The sequence below is a fragment of the Pongo pygmaeus genome, chromosome 19, assembly GCF_028885625.2.
Source record: "Pongo pygmaeus isolate AG05252 chromosome 19, NHGRI_mPonPyg2-v2.0_pri, whole genome shotgun sequence".
Taxonomy (NCBI): domain Eukaryota; kingdom Metazoa; phylum Chordata; class Mammalia; order Primates; family Hominidae; genus Pongo; species Pongo pygmaeus.
In genome coordinates, this window is record NC_072392.2 from 85,595,377 (window position 1) to 85,615,108 (window position 19,732).

The window sequence follows — 19,732 nt, forward strand, 5'->3', positions numbered from 1 at the left end:
ACCTGCATCCATCCTGAGTCCTTTAAAGCAGACTTATAAAAGGGAGATAAAAGAGATTTTCAATATATATTTTTGAAGTGCAAAGTAAAACATTTAATATTTTAATTGTATGAAATGAGTTGCTTAAACTAGTAGCTGCTGCTGGGAATGACAAAAGCTTGGCTAAGATTATTCTATGGGGAAGCTGGTTTATGGCTTTCTGGAGCTGGTGGCCGGGCATGGTGTAGATTATGGGTTCTTTGTAGGATTATGATTGTTGTTGCCTCTTTTTTAACTCCCTATAGGAGCTTTCATAGTGCTTTACACATGGTGGTTGCTTAGTTGAGGATGACTACCAGTTTATGGTCATTGAAATTCAGATTTAGGGCCAGGCACCGTCACTCACGCCTATGATCCCAGCACTTTGGGAGGCTGAGGCAGGCAGATCACCTGAGGTCAGGAGTTCGAGACTAGCCTGGCCAACATGGTGAAACCCTGTCTCTACTAAAAATACAAAAATTAGCCAGGCATGATGGCGCACGCCTATAATCCCAGCCACTTGGGAGGCTGAGGCATGAGAATCACTTGAACCCAGGAGGTGGAGATTGTAGTGAGCCAAGATCGTGCCACTGCATTCCAGCCTGGGCAACAGAGTAAGACTCTGTTTAAAAAAAAAAAAAAAAAAATTCAGATTTAAGGACAGGTGCAGTGGCTCATGACTGTAATCCCATCTACTGGGGAGGCTGAGGTGGGAGGATCACTTGAGCCTAGGAGTTCAGGGCTGCAGTGAGCCGTGATTGTGCCACTGTACTCCAGCCTGGGTGACAGAGCAAGACCCTGTCTCAAAAAAAAAAAAAAAATCAGATTTAATTTTGTGTTGATTGTGGCTTAAAAAACAAGAAAAATATATTGCTGTTTAAAAATTTTTATTTTTTATTGGATATTGCACGGATATGAATCAATTTACCCATAAATCTATTGTCTATTTAATAAGTAGAATGTTATGAGTTTATTCAACATTTTCTTTCTTTCTTTCTTTCTTTTTTGAGACAGAGTCTTGCTCGTCACGCAGGCTGGAGTATAGTGTCGTGATCTCAGCTTACTGCAACCTCTGCCTCCTGGGTTCAAGCGATTCTCCTGCCTCAGCCTCCCGAGTAGCTGGGATTACAGGCATGCACCACCACGCTCAGCTAATTTTTTGTATTTTTAGTAGAGACGGGGTTTCGCCATGTTGCCCAGGCTGGTCTTGAACTCCTGAGCTCAGGTGATCTTCCCGCCTTGGCCTCCCAAAGTGCTGGGATTACAAGTGTGAGCCACCATGCCTGGCCCCTATCCGACATTTTCTATATGTCTGTTCCTGATCCCAGACCTTCTAGACATATGGCATTATAGAGGATTTAGTCTTCAATAACTTGCTATTTTTTCCTAGTAAATTTTCAAAGAGATATCATTCACATGCCACAAAATTCATTCTTTTAAACAAATGTACAGATCCCTGGTTTTTAGTATATTCTTAAGGTTATGTACCCATCACCACTATTCAATTCTAGAATATTTTCTTTTCCCTTTTTGGAGATTGGGTCTTGCTATGTTGCCGGGCTGGAGTACAGTGGCTTTTCACAGGCGCGATCATCACGCACTACAGCCTTGAACTCCTGGGCTCAAACAATTCTCCTGCCTCAGCCTCCTGAGTAGCTGGATTTCAGATGTGTGTCACTTTGCTTGGCCAATTCTAGAATATTTTCACTACTCCCAAAAGAAACCTCATATCCATTGGCAGTCACTCCCCATTTCCCTGTTTCCCCAACCACTGGCAGCTACTAATCTATACTTTCTATCCTTATGGATTTGCCTATTCTGGACATTTCATGTAAATGGAATCACACAGTGTGTGGCCTTCATGTTTGGCTTCTTTTGCTTAGCATAATGTTTAATAAAAGGTGTGTGTTGCAGCGTAAAGCAGTAAGTACTTCATTCCTTTTCATGGCTTAATTATATAAATATTTTATATATATATATTTTTTGAGATAAAGTCTCGCTCTGTCTAGCAGGCTGGAGTGCATTGGTGCGATCTCAGCCCACTGCAACATCCGCCTCCCAGATTCAAGCGATCCTCCCGCCTCAGCCTCCCGAGTAGCTGGGATTACAGATGTGTGCCACCATGCCCGGCTAATTTTTGTATTTTTAGTAGAGGCAGGGTTTCACCATGTTGGCAAGGTTGGTCTTGAACTCCTGGCCTCAGGTGATCCATCCACCTCATCCTCCTAAAGTGCTGAGATTACAGGTGTGAGCCACCATGCCTGGCCTCATGGCTTAATAACATTTGATTGTATGGATATACGTTTATATTATCGGACATTTGGGTTGTTTCCAGTTTTTGGCTATTATGGACAATGCTGCTGTGAACATTCACGTACAACCTTTTATTTAACCACTTGCTTTCAGTTCTTTGGGATATATACCTATGGGTGGGATTGCTGGGTCATGTGTAATTTTATGTTTAGGTTTTTGAGGAACTGCCAAACTGTTTTCCACAGTGCCTGCACCGTTTTACATTCCCACCTACAGTGTACGATGGTTCCAATTTCTCTACATCCTGGCCAGCACTGTACTTTCTATCTTTTTGGTCCTAGCCATTCTAGTAGGTGTAAAGTGATATCTCATTGTGATTTTGATTTGCATTTCCCTAATGACTAATCATGTTGGAAATCTTTTCATCTACTGGCAATTTGTGTATCTTCTTTGAATAAATTTCTGTTCAAATCCTTTGTCTAGTTTTCAGTTGGGTTACATGTCTTCTATTGTTGAGTTGTAAAACTTCCTTATATGTTCTTGATGCTAGACCCTCATCAAATACTTGATTTGCAAACATTTTCTTCCATTCTGTGGTTTGTCTTTTCACTTTTTCACAGTGACCTTTAAAACACAAAAGTTTTAATTTTAAAAAAACTAAAATAAGGCCGACGCGGTGACTCACGCCTGTAATCCCAGCACTTTGGGAGGCCGAGGTGGGCAGATCACCTGAGGTCAGGAGTTTGAGACCAGCCTGACCAACATGGAGAAACCCCGTCTCTACTAAAAATACAAAATTAGCTGGGTGCGTGTAATCCCAGCTATTCGGGAGGCTGAGGCATCAGCCTGAATCGCTTGAACCCGGGAGGCAGAGGTTGCAGTGAGCCAAGATCACGCCATTGCACTCCAGCCTGGGCAACAAGAGCGAAACTCTGTCTTGAAAAAAAAAAAAGAAAAACAAAAAAAACTAAATTATTTTTTTACATCAGATAGGCAATGTGCTGATGTCATAATAAGGTTTGAGAGCGGCACATCTCACACATGAGTGTGAAAACCCAATCGCTGTGCTTGTGAACCACAAAAGGATCGTAAGTTTTATTTTATTTTATTTTTTGAGACAGAGTCTTGCTCTGTTGCCCAGGCTGGAGTGCAGTGGGGCAATCTCGATTCAACTCAACCTCCGCCTCCCCAGTTCAAGCTATTCTCCTGCCTCAGCCTCCCAGTAGCTGGGATTACAGGCATGCACCACCATGCCCAGCTAATTTTTTGTATTTTTAGTAGAGACAGAGTTTCACCATGTTGCCCAGGCTGGCCTTGAACTCCTGAGCTCAGGCAGTCTGCCCACCTCAGTCTCCCAAAGTGCTAGGATTACAAGTGTGAGCCACCGTGCCTGGCCTAGGATCAAAAGTTTTAAATTTTGATGAAGTTCAGGCCAGGCATGGTGACTCACCTGAGGTCAGGAGTTTGAGACCAACCAGCCTGGCCAAAATGGTGAAACCCCGTCTCTACTAAAAATACAAAAATTAGCCAGGCGTGGTGGTGCATGCCTGTAATCCCAGCTACTCTGGAGGCTGAGGCATGAGAATGACTTGAACCTGGGAGACGGAAGTTGCAGTGAGCCAAGATCGTGCCACTACACTCCAGCCTGGACGACAGAGTGAGACTCCGTCTCAAAAAAAAAAAAAAGTTTTTTGATGAAGTTGAGTGTTTCCCTTCCCTTTCCCTTTCCTTTTCCCTTTTCCTTTCCCTCCCCTCCCCTCCTCTCCCTTTCACTCTCATTTCCTTTCCTTTCCTTTTCCTCCCTCCCTCCTTGCTTGCTTTCTCTCCCTTCCTTCCTTCCTTCCTTCCTTTCCTTCCTTCCTTCCTTCCTTCCTTCCTTCCTTCCTTCCTTCCTTCCTTCCTTCCTTCCTTCTCTAGTCAAATGCAGTAGTAAGAAAGGGGGAAGAATAGCACAAGTTCGTTCTGTAACTCAATGTGAACAATCAATTGAGATAACTCACTACCTTCGGACCAGCCTTCTTTTTTTCTTTTAGTTCCTTGTGCGTTGGTTTAACATCTAAGAAAACATTCCTGAATGCAAGGTTACAAAGATTTATGCCTATATTTTCTTCTAAGAGTTTTATAGTTTCAGCTTTTACATTTAGGTCTTTGGTCCATTTGGAGTTAATTTTTGCATATGGTGTGGGGTAGGGGTCCAAATTCATTCTTCTTCATATGGATATCAATTTGTCCCAGCACCATTTGTTGAAAATACATTTTTCCCCATTGTATTGTCTGAATCTTGTTCTTTTTCACTCAACATTTTCATCCTGAAATTGCTGCATATAACTACAAATCATTTCTTTTTTTTTTGGTGGTGGGGGAGGCGGAGTTTCACTCTTGTCACCCAGGCTGGAGTGCAGTGGCGTGATCCCAACTCACTGCAACCTCCACCTCTTCGGTTCAAGTGATTCTCCTGTGTCAGCCTCCCAAGTAGCTGGGATTATAAGCGCACGCCACCACGCCCGGCTAATTTTGTATTTTTAGTAGAGGTGGGGTTTCATCATGTTGTCCAGGCTGGTCTCAAACTCCTGACCTGAAGTGATCCACTCACCTTGGCCTCCCAAAGTGCTGGGATCACAGGCGTGAGCCACTGAGCCCGGCCCAAATCATTCATTTCTTTATGGCTAAAAAATAGTATCCTTTGTATAAATCTGCCATGATATATTTATTTATTCTTTGTTCCATACAGATTGGGTTGTTTCCAGAGGTTGCTGTTATGAACGCTGTTGCTCTGAACTCGCTTGAACGTGCGTGTGTGAGTTTCTCTCCAGATTATGTGCCTAGAAGTGTAGTGTGTGCATGTGTTCTCCAAAGCGATTGTTATACTTATGCTCCTATCAGCGATGTGTCAGAACTACATTTCGGAAAACAGTTTTAAGCATTCTGTTTGTTCTGTCTCTCATTGAAAAAAGTCATTACTAAAAAGAAACAAGTGGTATTTGCAAGTGAAATTTGCCTTTTAGGCCTCTGATATTTTATTAGCAAGAATTAAACAAGCAAAAGGCCAATAGCTTGAGAACGTAGTATGCAATTAGTATCTCTTTGTTTAATTTATTCGATTTTTTCACAGTGAAGACTTAAGTATCTCTTTACATTTTAAAATATTAATGTGGAGCTTAAACAGGTCTTTGGCTGGTTGAGGTAGTGGTTTGTTTGTTTTTGAGACAGGGTCTCACTCTGTCACCCAGGCTGGAGTGCAGTGCAGTGGTGCAATCGCAGCTCACTGCAGCCAAGACCTCCCAATCCCAAGTGATCCTCCCACCTCAGCCTCCTGAGTAGCTGGGACCACAGGTGTGCACTGCCACGCCCAGCTAATTTTTTTGATTTTTTTGTAGAGATGAAGTCTCGCTATGTTGCCCAGGCTGGTCTTGAACTCCTGGGCTCAAGCGATCCTTCCACCTTGGCCTCCCAAAGCACTGGGATTACAGGGGTGAGCCACCAACCGCACGGGCCTGGTGAAGGTTTTTGCTATTAGTAGGTGGGTCTGCGTGTTAATTAAAGCAACATCACACCAGCCTACTATTGCTCTCTTAACTAGGGTCTGGAGCAAGTATAATAGAGCAGTTGGGCTGGGCTGGGTGGCTCACGCCTGTAATCCTAGCACTTTGGGAGGCCAAGGCAGGTGGATCACAAGGTCTGGAGTTCAAGACCAGCCTGGCCAAGGTGGTGAAACCCCATCTCTACTAAAAATACACAAATTAGCCGGGCGTGGTGTTGGGCGCCTGTAATCCCAGCAACTCGGGAGGCTGAGGCAGAGAACTACTTAAACTCAGGAGGCAGAGGTTGCAGTGAGCCGAGATTGCGCCACTGCGCTCCAGCATGGGTGACAGAGTGAGACTCCATCTCAAAAAAAAAAAAAAAAACCACAAAACAAAAAAAATAGAGCAGTTTACAGAATCGGGTATGAAAGGGAGGTGGGAGTGCTTCCTTTTCTTGGTACCCACTTGTTAGCATACAGTGGTTATGCTAAGACAGAATCCTGCCCGTAATGATGAGACACCTGCCCTATTTCATGATCTCATTCAATAGTATCATGTGAAAGGGTTGAAGGATGCAGAATTAGGCCAGTAGTGCTCAGAACCTTGAAAGAGTTGGAAATTCTTTCTGGAGTGGGGCAAATCTACAGCTTATAAAGAAAGCGAGTTGTCCTGCAAAGCACAGCACGTAGGTCACCAGGGATGGCCAGCAGGAGGTAAAGAAAAGTTCCTGGAAGGTGGGTGGGCTGGGGAGGTGAGCAGCCTGCCTGGCAGAGAAGCATGTTGGAAAGTGCTCCACCTGGGAGCTGGGGCCCAGGGACAGAATGCTGCTTATGAGGCACGAGCGAGGGCAGGAGAAAGGACGAACTGACAAGATGCCCCAGGCCCAGGGGAACCCGTGTCCTAGTAGGTCACCAGGCCCTATGTTAAAGAAATGGGAACCTGAAGACCAGAAGGCAACTTGGCGTCAGGAAGAAGGTAACGTTATGATTGGTTATCATAACTGGGGCATAAGATCAGAGCTAGATGGACTTGCTCCTTATTCCTCTTACAGAGAGTAATAGTGATTATCATCCTGGGAGTACTTAATAAGGGCTAAGCACTTATGTATATTAATTTGTTTAATCTACACAACAATCCTGTGAAATAGATTCTGTTACTGTTCCTGTTACAAATCGGAAACTGAGGCACAGAGAGGGGAGTGGCAGAGCCAGGATTTGAAGCTAGATACTCTGGCTCCAGAGTCCAAGCTCCCTTCCCATGGTACTGCACTTCTGGAAAAACCATGGTTTGGGGAGTCAAACAGGCTTGGTTTCTAATCTTCATTTCAACCTCATACTATCTTTCTTTTTGACCTTAGGCAAGTCAACGAAATTTTCTGTGACCCACAGTTTCCTTATTTATAAAATAAGAAGCCTGAGATTCAGATCACACATGGAAGTGCCTCACCCCTTGCCTGGCCCTCGGTAGGGACTTAGTAAACAGCCATTAATACTACTCCTACAAATAAACCTTTCCAAACTGAGCACAGGACTTGGCCTGGAGCCCGGGACAGGGTTTAATGTGTGCTGAGGATGGGATAATTTATCTAGGAGGGATGAGAAACATGGGGGTCAAAATTCCAAGTAGATACTGACAAAACTAGGTGTTGATGGCACAAGCTCCAGGAGCCTTGGAATTAGCCAAGTTCTCCAACTCGACTAGAGACTAGGTTAAAATCTCAAAGACCTCATCCCTCATCCCTGTAATTAGCCTCTTGACTGCCTGTGACCTTACCTTAAATAAGCCCTGATTTAACCTAAAAGAGAAGAAATCAGAACATGACAAGGTCTGCTGTTTCATCTTCTTACATATTTCTCTTTTATTTTTTTTTTTGAGACAGAGTTTCGCTCTTGTTGTCCAGGCTGGAATGCAGTGGCGTGATCTCTGCTCACCGCAACCTCCACCTCCCGGGTTCAAGTGATTCTCCTGCCTCAGCCTCCCGAGAAGCTGGGATTACAGGCGCCCACCACCACGCCTGGCTAATTTTGTATTTTTAGTAGAGGCGGGGTTTCTCCATCTTGTCCAGGCTGATCTTGAGCTCCTGAGCTCAGGTGATCCGCCCGCCTCGGCCTCCCAAAGTGCTGGGATTACAGGCATGAGCCACTGCGCCTGGCCTTCATATTTCTCTTTATACTTAACTTCCTTTTTCCTTATGTTTCCCATTTGCAAGTTACTTTGTAGTTCTTATCGATAATTTCCTTATTACTGTTTTTTCCTCCTTAATGAGTTGGCTGCTAGATAACACCTTCAGTGTTTTTGAGAATCTGAGAATGATGGAGGAGAAATGGAAAGATAGGAATAGGAAGAGATTACATTAGGAATTAAATTTCTTGTTCCTCTTTTTCTGATATGAAACCAAATTGGAGGTTAGATCATCCAGAGAGAGAATTCAGTGTTTTCCAGTTTTCCAACCTGCTTGCTCATGAGAATGACTTGGAGTGGTAGATCTTGATTCGGTAGTTCTGAGGGTAGCACAAAGAATTTGTATTTTTAGCAAACGCTCTCCATGATTATAGTATTATATGGGAATTAAACTTAAACCTTCTTTAAATAAAGCCCCCAAGTTTGACCCATTAGTTCAGCTATAGAATTACTGAATATTTTTAGTATGGTAATACTGTCAAGAAAAAGCACTTTATAATGTGCTTGATTTTCTTTCTTTCTTTCTTTCTTTCTTTCTTTCTTTCTTTCTTTCTTCCTTTCTTTCTTTCTGTATGGAAAAGTTTAAGGCTATATAAAAAATGGAGAGAATGGGGCTTCTCTCTATGCTCAGCCTGTGTGTCATCATTGCTGTCATGCTGGCCATTGTTCTCTGCCACTGTGCCCGGGCCCTGAGGCCTCCTGCACCTCTATCCCCACCACCACTATCCAGTCAGTTTGCTGCTGCTTCCCTGGTTCACATGAGGCAGATGAGAAGTTTGATGCATGCTGGGTGACATGCTTCAACCAGCCAGAGATAGATGCCTGGGAATTGCATAAAGAATTGAACACACTTGCTGGCTATGACCTGGTTCCAGAACCCCAAATCATTGATGTTGCTTTGCAGGCATGCAGACAGTTCAATGCTTTTCCTAGGGCAGTTTGCATCCTAGAGGTTGTTAAGGACAAAGCAGGACCTCATAAGAAAATGTCATCCAGGAACTCAGACCAACTTTAAATGAATTGGGAATCCCCACTCCAGAGGACCTAGGCTTAGACAAAGTGTGAACCCCAGGGACAAGCATCCCAGGGATTTATTGGTATTGCTACTTGATTGTAAACACTCCCCTGGAAATGCTGATGATAACATGTTACCTTATTTGAACAACTTTTTCTTTACTGAATACCAAACCATGTTATGGTAACTTGGACTTTAATAAAAGGGAAATGAGTTTGAACTGAAAAAAAAAAAAAATAGAGAGAATGGTGTGATGGACTCCCAGGTACCCTCAACCCAGCCTTAATCAGTTTTCAAACCATGGCCAAGTTAAGAGGCACTTTTGAAAGAGAACATAGGAGAAGTTATCAAACAGTAAAGGCAGAAATTAAAAGCAACTGTGCCTGCTTTGTTTAGAATACCCAAAACCTGGAAACAATCCAGATGCCCACCAATAGGTGAATGCATCAACCAATTGTGGTATATCCTTTCAATGGAATACTATTCAGCAGTGAAAAGGAATGAACTATTTATACATACAACATGCAAGAAGTTAAAAATAATTATGCCGAAGGAAAAAAGCCCCACCCCCCCATATATACTGTATACATCTATGTATATAAAATTCTGGAAAACTATACATATGTAAAATTCTAAAGGTCTGCAAACTGCATTCCAAGGGCCAATTCCAACTCATCACCTCTTCTTGTAAATAAGGTTTTATTGGAACACGGGCATACTCAAGGTATTGCCTATGGATGCTTTTGTGTTACAGTGGCAGAGTTGAGTAGTGGCCATAGGCGTGCAAAGCCAAAAATATTTACAATCTGATTTTTTTGTTTAAAGTTTGTCAACCCCCAGGGGTTGAAACAGACAGTGAACAACACAAAATAAATACAAACAGATAGGAATAATGACAAATCACAGTCAATGCCATGTCAATAGAGAATATCTGGGGCATAGGGGAAGGTCCAGTTGAATTGAAATACTCATCAGTTTCTGAGTGTGTTCTATAGAGTTTTTCTGTCTCTGTGTCTTTGCACATTCTCTCTTTTTTATTTTTATTTTTTGAGACAGGGTTTTCTCTGTCACCCAGGCTATAGTGCAGTGGTATGATCTTGGCTCACTGCAACCTCTGCCTCTTGGGTTCAAGCGATTCTCCATCTCAGCCTCCTGAGTAGCTGGAACTACAGGTGTGTGCCACCAGGCCTGGCTAATTTTTGTATTTTTTGTAGAGACAGGGTTTCATCATGTTGACCAGGCTGGTCTCGAACTCCTGAACTCAAGCCATCCACCCTCCTCAGCTTCTCAAAGTGCTGGGATTACAGGCATGAGCTATCATGCCTGACCTCTTTGCACATTCTTTTGATCTGTTATGCTGTTTGTTGCCATCTACTGTTGTCAAAATTCTACCTATACCCTTCAGGGGCCAGCTGAAATGCCACATTCCCAGGAAAGGTTTTTCTCATCGTCTCCGCCATACTTCATTTCTCTTCTGCCCTTCTGTAGCTCAGGACCCTCTCTAGGTGTCACTCCCATTAGATTGTAAGTTTCCTAACAAGACCCACGTCATCGTCTCCAAATCCTTTGGGTCAGCACAGCCTCTTTTATATTATGAGTCTAAGCCCCTTTGTGTGACATTTAACGTCTGCCTGGACGGACTGTTCAGCCTCATCCTCTGCACTTCCCTTGTGTCCTGGGCTCTGGCCAAATCAAACCACCGTTCCCCAAATGTACTATGTAGTTAACTTTTAATATTCTTCTTTTTATTGCCTTGGTTCTCTCAAAAATCAGAGTTAATGGAATGTTGGCTATTACAATTACGTGGACATGGTTATATAATGGCCTTGGCGATGCCCTTAATAAATGAAATCTAAAATGTTACATTTTTTGGAACCCAGAAACTCATTCTAATTTTATTCTGCCTGAAGCTTTATAACATTTTCTGAAGATCATGTTGTACTCTTCCTTCGTCTAGATGATTTGGTCAACAGTGATAAAGTTCCAACTTAGACTTGATAAATATGCAAGAGTCATAAAATATGAATGAAAACAGTGACTTTTGAAAATCACACTTACCTAAAAAAAAAATCCTGAGTACGGTTTATATTTACTACGTGTGTAAAAATGTACTGCCATTCTTCATTCTTCTTTGTTCGTTAGGTTGAAGAACAATTGTAAAAATTGAAGGCATGGCACTACCGCTGTTATGTACAGATTAATGTGGAAAATAGCATTTGGGGGGTGGCTAATGACTGGGGTCTTACGGACCCAGGTACTTACTGAAAAATTCACTTAATTTTGGACATAAGACTTGGTCCTTTTTTTGTACATAAATTTAAATCTCTCTTTCCTTGTTTACATGTATCGCTTTTTTTTTTTTTTTAGACAGTCTCGCTCTGTTGCCCATGCTGGAGTGCAGTGGTGCAATCTCGGCTCACTGCAACTGCAACCTCCGCCTCCCGGGTTCAAGCCATTCTCCTGCTTCAACCTCCTGAGTAGCTGGGATTATAGATGCCAGCCACCACGCCTGGCTAATTTTTGTGTTTTTAGTAGAGATGGGATTTCACCATTTTGTCCAGGCTGGTCTCAAACTCCTGACCTCAAGTGATCCTCCCGCCTCGACCCCCCAAAGTGCTGGGATTATAAGCGTGAGCCACCGTGTCCAGCCCATGTATTGCTATTTTATTTACAATGGAGCATTGTATATTTCACCCACTGTCAGATGGCAGATGCAGCGTGTTTCTGCCTGCATCCCTTGGCCCCCACCTCTTATCCTGGTTCCCAGGTGCAGGGATGCTGTTGTTGCACTGGGGTAGGTTCCTGGCATATTTGAGAAGTACAATTTTTTCTAAACCACATTCCTCTTTTATGCAACTTGGCACCTATGTCGCCATTCAAGAACAACTTATATCAACAATCAGTGCCCTTAAAAGGAAATGGTTACAACATTCAGCATTCTCTCTCTCTCTCTCTTTTTTCTTTTTTTGAGATGGAGTTTTGCTCTTGTTGCCCAGGCTGGAGTGCAATGGCACAATCTCAGCTCACCGCAACCTCTGCCTCCGGGGTTCAAGCAATTCTCCTGCCTCAGCCTCCCGAGTAGCTGGGATTACAGGCATGCACCACCACGCCTGGCTAATTTTGTATTTTTAGTAGAGACGGGGTTTCTCCATGTTGGTCAGGCTGGTCTCAAACTCCTGACCTCAGGTCATCTGCCCGCCTCGGTCTCCCAAGGTGCTGGGATTACAAATGTGAGCCACCGTGCCCGGCCAACATTCAGCATTCTCTTAAAAAAAATTTTTTTTTGAGACATGGTTTTGCTCTTGTCACCCAGGCTGGAGTGCAGTGGCATGATCATAGCTCACTGAAGCCTTGAAGTCCTGGGCTTGAGTGATCCTCCTGCCTCAGCCTAGTAGCTAGGACTACAGGCAAATGCCACTATGCTTGGCTAATTTTTTACATTGTTTTGTAGAGACAGGTCTTGCTATGTTTGCCCAGGCTGGTCTCGAACTCCTGGCCTCAAGCGATCCTCCTGCCTCGGCCTCCCAAAGTGCTGAGATTACAGGTGTGAGCAGCCACACCAGGTCCACATTCAGCACCCTCTTGATTCTTGAGCCCACCATGGTGTCAGCAAGGAAAGAGAGGCAGAGGTAATTTAACCTACATATAATTTCTTGGTTGCCAGCCTCCCTGAGTCTTTTTCATTGTCCTGCAGATCTGTAGTGTTTTAAAGGCCTGAATTGAATCTCTTGTATTTTCTGTAAAATTCTGATATTCTCTGCTGTGGGTCATATTTATATTTGTACAGCTCTTAAGTTTTTTCTCAATCAGCTGCCTCCCAGTGGCACACCTTTGCAGCTGGCACCATTGAAAAGGTTTCCCTCAGACATGGGAGCTCTGACTGCTTGAAGTCAATGGAGGGTGGGTGCAGTGGCTCCTGTCTGTAATTCCAGCACTTTGGGAGGCTGAGGCAGGAGGACTGCTTGAGCCCAGGAGTTTGAGACCAGCATGGACAACATGGTAAGACTCTGTTTCTACAAAAAATAAAAAAAATTAGCTGGGTGTGGTGGCACGCATCTGTAGTCCCAGCTACTTGGGAGGCTGAGATGGGAGGATCACTTGAGCCCAGGAGGTCCAGGCTGCAGTGGACGTCCAGCCACTGTACTCTAGCCTGGGTGACAGAGCAAGACCCTGTCTGGAAGAAGAAAAGTCAATGGAACAAGGCAGCGTATTGAAATATTCTTTCCTTGGGAAATGTATGTCATAAATCCTTTTACCGACAGATGATTTGGATCTTTAAGGCTCCCAGGCACATGACTTTATTCTCAGGAGATGGTTAGGCAGTAGATTAAGATCTGCTTGTTGCCTTGAGACTGTATAAAGCTCCCAATACCTATTTTTATTGGAGACCAAATTTCTAACTTGTTCAATTGGTCTGCTTATGGCAGTGCTGCTCTGCCAGTCATGGGAGAAGACAGTTTTACATTTAAATGGAATATTCTAACTTTGCTTAGTAAGTAAATACTGGCCCAAAAATAAACAATGGGAGAAAATGGAATTTCAGTGTTTCATGCAAAAAGTTCCTATCACAAGAGAATCACAGTTTTCATTCTTTGGGTAGGCAGGTAGATTCTCCATGTTCTGTGAAACTGTGTTGCTACAGGGAAGGAAGCAAAAGAACAAATCAACAGCTGAGGATGGGGGCATATTAGGAATTTTATTTTTTCTTTTTGAGATGGAGTTTCGCTCTGTCACCCAGGCTGGAGTGCAGTGGTGTGTCTCGTCTCGGCTCACTGCAACCTCCACCTCCTGGGTTCCAGCTATTCTCCTGCCTCAGCCTCCCGAGTAGCTGGAATTACAGGCCCCCACCACATGCCAGGCTAATTTTTGTATTTTTAGTAGGGAGAGGGTTTCACCATGTTGGCCAGGCTGGTCTCAAACTCCTGACCTCAGGTGATTCACCTGCCTTGGCCTCCCAAACTGCTGGGATTACAGGCGTGAGCCACTCTGCCTGGCCGTGAGCCACCCCGCCGGGCCTGAATTTTGCTTAATAAGATCATAATGAAAATGAATGCGCTTGACCGGAGAAAATGGACACTTGTGATGACTTGGGTAATGTTCAGAAATCACTCAGCCTGTGAGAACTTTGTGCTTCTTAGGTTTGGCTTGATATTACAAAGCTACCACTGGTTACTTTTATGAAAGCTCCCCAGGTAAGGGGCAGAGGACAGCAACCTGTTGGTCCAGATTAACATTCAGTGGTATTAAGCAGAGACTGTAGCTTTCAAGTATAAGTAAAAGCATGCTTGGGGGAGAAGGAGGAAGGGAGAGAAAAAAATGAGAAAGCAGAAAGATGCAACAGGGGTTGGCAAAGAGTCAGGAGCAGGGAGTGAGGGGGAAAGTAGGTACATGTGGTGGAGAAATGGAAGCTCTCCCAATGGTTCCATCAGTTCCACCACGCTGGCACGGATTCTAGAAGTTTCCTATTTCTGGAGTAGGACGCAGACATGATGCATTTCCTACTAAGACAGATTTCTATCCAGGAAACATCATTTCAAGTTGCAGTGCCAGGCTCGAGGATCCTTCTCTGTCATTGCTTCAAGTGTGGTGGGTTCAGTACCTCCTTTAATGTAAGAGCTGGCCCGTCTTCCCTACCTACTTGGGACACTTTCTAGTTTTGACCTTAAGTAGGGTATCAGGAAAATTCCGAGAAAGGGAAGACACTCTTTTTCCTGAATTACAGAATAGACCGACTCATTAGAAAAAATAAATTAAAGAGGCCAGGTGCAGTGGCCCAAGCCTATAATCGCAGCATTTTGGGAGGCCAATGCGGGCGGATCACTTGAGGTCAGGAGTTCGAGACCAGCTTGGCCAACATGGGGAAACCCCGTCTCTACTAGAAATACAAAAATTAGCCGGGTATGGTGGCAAGCACCTGTAATCCCAGCTACTCGGGAGGCTGAGGCAGAAGAATTGCTTAAACCCGGGAGGTAGAAGTTGCAGTCAGCCGAGATTGTGCCACTGCACTCCAGCCTGAGTGAGGCTGGAGACCCAGAGCAAGACCCCATCTCAAAAAAAAAAAAAAAAAAAAAAAAGAGAGAGAGAGAAAACCAGAACCCCTTTGTTTCAAGACCATCCACATCTGTCTATCCATCCGTAAAGCACAAAGTTATCAGAGACAAATCACGGTCTCATTTTGCTTCATGCATTTTGGGCCTGACATAAGTCCGTCTTTGATCCCTGAGGGGTGGTAGAAACAAGCAATGCTTTTCAGAGTGAAGCTAAAAAAGGCACTCTGTGGAAGAGAATATATTTTATAGATCAGTGATTAGTGAGTCTTTTTATGACAAGTTTTGTATTAATTATGATTTGAAAACCTCCAATGCAGGGTTCTCAGGAATTACTAAGTGCCCCTGGGTGCAGCAAGAAGCACTGGAATAAAGAATCTCAATGTGTGACCAAATTTCTAAATTCTTGGGGGTGTACAGAAATTAGCCACTTCTATTTTCTCTCTCTCTTTCTCTCTCTCTCCTTCCTTCATTCCTTCTTCCTTCCTTCTCTCTTCTCTTCTCTTCCCTTTTCTTTTCTTTTCTTTTTTTCTTGAGTCTCTCTCTGTTGCCAGGCTGGAGCACGGTGGCGCTATCTCGGCTCACTGCAACCTCTACCTCCTTGGGTCAAGCGATCCTCTCACTCACCCTCTTAAGCAGCTGGGATTACAGTCATCCACCATCACGCCTGGCTGATTTTTATATTTTTAGTAGAGATGGGATTTTGCTATGTTGGCCAGGCTGGTCTTGAACTCCTGGCCTCAAGTGAACTGCCCGCCTCGGCCTCCCAAAGTGCTGGGATTACAGGCGTGAGCCACCGCGCCCAGCCTCACTTCTGTTTTCTACTTGTGTTTTTATTTCCATTGCATTTCCTGACTTGTGTATATTTTCTCGTTGTAGAAGCACTTAGTGTTTTGGCACTCAGACTTACTTTCCAGTGTTTCTTCTGATCAATCAATAGCCCTTTACTCATACCAACTATATGTGATGGAAGCAAAGTCAGGAATGTTCAATGTGCGGGCATAATTCATTACGAAGCGATTTAGAATTTCACCAGCCATGAATGATGCATTACCCATCATGTTAGCTAGAATATACTGGGCTCCAGTCTCTTGTGGGGGATCTTTAGGGTCCTTCTGGGTGCAGAAGGGAAGATGACATTTCAGGAGATCTCTGCATCTTCCATCCTGGCCTCCTTCCTTCCAGGTAGGCTGAGAGAAAGCTTTCTTCTTGATGGTGCCAGTGAGAACTTGGCAGGTGGACCAGGAACTGTTAGTTTTTCACTCCCTGTTGGAGTCATTCACACATACAGCTCATATAGAAGACGGATGTCTTTTGTCTTGGTGCCAAAGACTTGCAAACAGAGAACGGTAACTTTTATTTATTTATTTATTTTTGAGATGGAGTTTTGCTCTTGTCACCCAGGCTGGAGTGCAATGGTGTGATCTCAGCACACTGCAACCTCTGCCTCCTGGGTTCAAGCGATTCTCCTGCCTCAGCCTCCCGAGTAGCTGGGATTACAGGCACTCATCACCACGCCTGGCTAATTTGTGTATTTTTACTAGAGACGGGGTTTTACCATGTTGCCCAGGCTGGTCTTGAACTCCTGACCTCAGGTGATCCACCCGCCTTGGCCTCCCAAAGTGCTGGGATTGCAGGTGTGAGCCACTGCACCAGGCTAGAATGGTAACTTTTGAAACCTATTTTTGTTATTCCAAAGTCTTCACAGTGTGGTGTTGGGAAGGCTGGGTTGCTGTGTCAGATGGGTACCCTCACCCCAGTTATGGCTGTTCTCACATCCAATTCCAGGAAGCCTCATTCTTGCGTGGTCATAGAAAAGCAACCTTAATTTTCCTATGTCTTAGTTTCCTTACCTCCTAGAAATGTGGCAAAGATGCAGCATCTGTTTATTTAGTAAATATTTATCAAGTTCTGGGAATACAGCGGCGAATAAGCCACCAAATCCTTCCTTGATGGGACTCACCCTCTAACACAGTCAAGGCAATGAGAGACCTTCCAGGAATAACATTGAGAGGCAAATTATGCATGTAGGTGACACATGAGGACAACAGGAAATGACCTCGAATTGAAGTTGAAATTTACAGTGTGAGATAAGCCAAGAATCTGTGAACCCTTAGAACTCAGGCAAGGTGAGCTGGTGTGACTTGCAGGAAGTATGACTCAATTGTGACTGTACCCAAGAAGGCTTAAACCACATCATCTGAAAGAAGGATGTGCCAACATACACTTCCAACGACTAAAACGAGGGGCAGAGGGAAAAACAAAACAGCATGTTCTCAGGCTCATCCTAGGAGGAAGGAAGGCTATTAATACATTCCTTTGACATTGTCTACTTACCATTGCATTGAGTTGGAGGTGAGTGGCATATGGAGAGACAGGGATTTGGAGATAGACTGAGTTTGAATCCCAATTTTGTCTTATTAGGCCGTGGACAAGTCATTTCAACTCTCTAAGCTTCAATTTCCTCATTATTTATTTTTTAAAATAGAGATGAGGTCTTGCTATGTTGCCTAGGCTGGTCTTGAGCTCCTGGGCTCAAGCCATCCTCTTGTCTTGGCCTCCTGAGTACATACAGGTGTGAGCTACCACACCCACCCGCCCAGCCCTAGCTTGCTCATTGTCTTTCTTTCTTTTTTTCTTTTTTTTGAGACAGAGTCTTGCTCTGTCACCCAGGCTGGAGCACAGTGGTGTGATCTCAGCTCACTGTAACCTCCACCTCCCAGGTTCAAGAGATTCTCCTGACTCAGCCTCCTGAGTAGCTGGGATTAGACTACTACACTCGGCTAATTTTTGTATTTTTAGTAGGGAGGGGTTTCACCATGTTGGCCAGGCTGGTCTCGAACTCCTGACCTCAAGTGATCTGCCCACCTCGGCCTCCCAAAGTGCTGGGATTAAAGGCGTGAGCTACCACGCCGGTCTAGCTTACTCAAACAATGTCTAGTTTGCAGGGTGGTGTATGTACATGCCTCAGTGTCTTCTGTGTGATATACACTTAGTAAATGTTAGTTCAGCTCTAACAGACTGATCTGAGATTTTGATTCTGTAACTCCCAAGAGTTCAGTATGCTAGCATTTTTTTTTTTTTTAACATGAGGAAGAATTGGGTAAGGAAGAGCTGTGTTTTAATTGCATTACGGCTCAACTGCTAACTGTTTTGATATGTTGAACAAAGTCCATTGATTCTTCATGGAGGAGTGCTTGCTGGGGAGTGTGAGTCAGCATATCTGCGTTATTAACTTGTTCGGAAGCTTTTTGTGGCAGATTGATTTTAAAAGCCCCCAAGGAAACAGAGGATTTTATTGAATAGAAATATTGTCAGAATGACATTGAGATTTGGGTTTAGCTTTCAAATCACTGGATACAAGTTGAATCAGGTCTTTTCTCTGACAGATATTAGAAACATGGTGTGTTGGAGAAATACTCTCCATTGCCTGGCAGGGGCCTTACCTTGGGAGAGGGGGATGATATTTGCCTGGAGCACCCCGGTGACCCCACCTAGCAGGCCTGACTTTCTAAAAGCAAGGATGTGGGCTTGGTATAGAGAGGTGGTGAAACCTGAATATTAGTATTTTCAAATCTGATTACTAGTATTTTCAACAGACATGACTGGGCGCAAATCCACCCTCATTTAAATGAAAGTCTACCTGAAATCATGCCTCACTGCAACCATGCGCTCCTGGGCTTAAGCGATCCTCCTGCCTCAGCCTCCCTGAAGGTCCACCTGCATTTGAATAAGGATGGATGTGTGCCCAGGTATGTCTTTGTGGGTTTCCATCCTACAGTTCTGGAGCAAAGGACAAATGGAAGAAAGTTGCTAAAGAAAAGAAGAGCGTTTCTGTGGCTCCTTCAAGAGCAGTTACAGATTTCTGTCTTGAAGCCAGGAGGGAATATGTGGCCCAGGTCCCACAGTGGAGAGTTGCAATGCTCCCTCTTGGGCATCTCTGTCCTCATTTGGATTCAGAGCTGAAACATCAGGATCAGTTTCACAGAAGAGGTTTCAAGTCGGTTTCTTGCAGTTCTGAAAGTCACACTTCTCTGAAATTGGTTTAACACCAATCCAAAACCTATTGGTGTTCCTGTTACATTTTACAACTCTTCATATGCCCCTTAAGAAATGACCTCTCTAGAATTGTGACTCCAGCCTAGGCGACAGTGGGAGACTGTCTCAAAAAAAAAAAAAAGAATAGAGTTGAGGATGAGGAGCTCAAGAATAAAAGTGAGATGGGATGGACAGAGAAAAAGCAAGAAAACTAGAGAATGGTATGGTAGAAGCCAATAGAGAAAGGACTTTCAAGGTGGAGGGAGAGAAGTTAAGAGTTGGGACTTCTGTTCCAGCAAGAAGAGGAAGAATGGCATAAGAGGGACTGTGATGTAGGCACTATGTCACCATCGTATTTAATCCAAACTGTAACTATGCAAGATTACCATTTGACCTTCAAGAAAACTGGGCTGGCAGGGCGCAGTGGCTCACTCCTGTAATCCCAGCACTTTGGGATGCCGAGGCGGGAAGATCACCTGAGGCCAGGAGTTTGAGACCAGCCTGGCCAACATGGTGAAACCTCGTCTCTTCTAAAAATACAAGAATTAGCTGGGCGTGGTGGCGGGCACCTGTAATCCCAGCTACTCAGAAGGGTGAGGTGGAGGAATCGCCTGGACCCGGGAGGCGAAGGTTGCAGTGATCTGGGATCGCACCACTGT

The 19,732-nt window shown here is 44.1% G+C and overlaps 2 protein-coding genes and 1 non-coding gene across 4 annotated transcripts in view; 1 reads left to right on the forward strand and 2 right to left on the reverse strand.

Moving 5' to 3' along the window:
* PSMD12 (proteasome 26S subunit, non-ATPase 12) overlaps positions 1-19,732 on the reverse strand; it is a 376,293-nt gene that overhangs the window by 63,058 nt on the left and 293,503 nt on the right. The window lies entirely within an intron of this gene.
* Positions 1-19,732, forward strand: part of PITPNC1 (phosphatidylinositol transfer protein cytoplasmic 1) — a 315,851-nt gene that overhangs the window by 26,075 nt on the left and 270,044 nt on the right. The gene's annotated exons all lie outside the window — the stretch shown is intronic.
* LOC129018533 (small nucleolar RNA U13) lies at positions 3,255-3,358 on the reverse strand. The gene has a single exon (XR_008495352.1). It is a non-coding gene; the product is annotated as a small nucleolar RNA U13 (small nucleolar RNA).